Source organism: Branchiostoma belcheri, unplaced genomic scaffold, assembly GCF_001625305.1.
Source record: "Branchiostoma belcheri isolate BF01 breed outbred unplaced genomic scaffold, Haploidv18h27 scaffold22, whole genome shotgun sequence".
Taxonomy (NCBI): domain Eukaryota; kingdom Metazoa; phylum Chordata; class Leptocardii; order Amphioxiformes; family Branchiostomatidae; genus Branchiostoma; species Branchiostoma belcheri.
Window position 1 is genome coordinate 3,009,233 of NW_017803713.1, and position 2,381 is coordinate 3,011,613.

Below are 2,381 nucleotides of genomic sequence, written 5' to 3' on the forward strand. Positions count from 1 at the left end.
TTCCCCAGCCAGAACTCGCCGTTCAGGTTGGAAGGGAAGCCGTTCTTGTAGTCCGCCCAGCCCCGGTAGAAGTCCACGGTTCCGTCTCGGCGTCTCTGGAATAACTTTAAAAGCAACAAGAAAACCCGAGATTGAGACTAAATTCTCGACTTGCCGAATTCCCCATGTCAAGCCCTTCAAATTCTGAGACAGTTAACATCTTCTACTTCTACCTGACAATACCCCACCAACGTGCTGCCATCCTACTCTAGTGGCACAGACACACACACTCACGCACAGCTCATCCTCCGAAAACAAAATTTTACACACGAAGGTATAAAAAGATAACCTTTAAACAAAGCTTCTTAATAAAATAAAATAAAATAAAATAAAAATTCTCAATAAAATAAAACTTCTCCGTGAAATAAAAAAAAATTATACCAACAAGTATTTCGCATTGAGAATTATAGTTTTCAGACCAGACTTACCGTCCAGCCGCCTCCGTCCGTGTCCATATCACAGAAGACGTTGAAGCCGCCCAGGTTGTCCCGTGGATAAACCATGTACACGCCGCTGGGCGTGGTCTCGTCATTGTCAAGGATGTCCTGACAGTCTTGGGGCTTGTCGGAGCCTGTGTTGTTGGCTGAGGTACACGGTGTAGTGTACAGTTATTGTAACATACTGGTACGTAGCATAATGTATCTATGCAAATTTATTAAGTGCGAATAGGAGGCGTTAGATCCCTTGTCTTTGACAACACTAACATTATACATGTATGTCATAATTGAGCACAGATCAACTTGTTTACATGTGTTTTTATAGCCTCTAGTATTTATGACAGTTTTTTTTTAGAACCGACAAAACTCTAACATATAGGAATTAAGTCATTTCACAGAGATAACTTGCCTTCATCCCCAGACGTCCTTGTCTGGGAAAGTTGCTCCACGGCAATTTTGAGTTTCTCCAGCTCTGCTCGAAGTGCGTCGTCATTCCCACAATTCACCACCTGATTACACACACATTTCTCGTCTGACGGTGGCCTACAGACCGACTGGGCAGAGCACAGGAACACACACGTCACAAGGAATGTCAGGACACCGGGAAAAGATGACGCCATGGCGGTTAGAGACTTACAGCGAGTGACGAAAACACAGACTAGCTCACAAGGAAGTCTAAAGCAACAACTTGAGGTGTCATTCTACACTATTGTTTTCACCTCTCTGTGGCGTATGCATTTCACTCACTATTATGTTTTCCATAATACAAGGTAGGTGTGAGTTTACCGTTAGACAATTAGACCACACAAAAGGAAAGAGTGTCGATAACATTTCATTCCCACGAAGTTCAGCGGTTTTAATAGTACACGGAATAGGCATGCACTAATGTACATTTCTTCTACAGTACAGGGCAAAAGTTCTATCGTGTGTTTTTGTCGGTACTTCCCCACTTCCGATGCAAGTAACACCCCATAAGGTCTCATACCGCAATTACTCCGCACGTATAGCGCCTAAAAGAGTCCCGACAAAAAAAAAATGATCGTGCCCGAACAGCGTGAGTTTAGGTCCACAATAAAATCCCTTTCATCACTCAGACCTGATCTAAAAAGGATTTGAGGTAAAAGCCTGTTCATTACTGACAGGATCAGGCAGGAAGTTTCGGCGTCCGAGCGATTGTCGGGTGTATACGCTTATTTTGACCTGAGTACTGCGGTCGGACACAGTGAGCCAAAAGAGGGCCTGTTGCGGATCATGGGTAATTGCAGTTATACATGACGTAAATATATCGAACTGGCGGTTAGAATTGGGGAAAAAAAATCGTTTACATGATACGTGTGCTTGGTATAGACAGCAAAAAATCTGTTGATATACGATTTTTTGATTGGATTCACAGCCAAAATAGTGGCCTATTTTAACGTGCAAGTCTACGGGACAGCGAAATTGTAGCCTGGTTTCCAGTCTTACGTGATTGGGGGTATTGGGGGTAATCAGGCAGGTTGTGTCTTCGGGGGCTCTAGTAGCTTCCCCGCCCAGTGCAGCAGACCGTCCCAGTAGGAGAGTTACGCTAATGAGAGACAGACGAGTATGCTTAATTTGGGATTTGGTTTCCCCCAACACGATCAATCTCTCGTGAAATACACACCGGGAAACCTATGTGAGGCGGGCGGGACAGAGCTCTGTCGGCCCCGAAATTGGCGTATGAGACCATAACCCTCTTCCCTCCCCCTTGAATGAGTGAGAGCTTCACTATATAGTATAACACAGGTCCAATTAGCCGTGGCGACTCTTGATTCGGGCTTACATCGCATTACCCTCTGCAAGAGTCGTGGAAAGATCCATTGGCAGAACTGCACATTTCTCGTTGGCTGCTCGATGCTCCGTTTTGACCCGGTTTTTGCTGTCCCG

General features: G+C 44.9%; 2 protein-coding genes across 3 annotated transcripts in view; one reads left to right on the top strand and one right to left on the bottom strand.

The window, feature by feature from the left end:
• The window catches only part of LOC109470143 (cap-specific mRNA (nucleoside-2'-O-)-methyltransferase 1-like), a 26,161-nt gene that overhangs the window by 13,781 nt on the left and 9,999 nt on the right, over positions 1–2,381 (bottom strand).
• LOC109470184 (tripartite motif-containing protein 3-like) overlaps positions 1–2,381 on the top strand; it is a 5,619-nt gene that overhangs the window by 1,588 nt on the left and 1,650 nt on the right. The gene's annotated exons all lie outside the window — the stretch shown is intronic.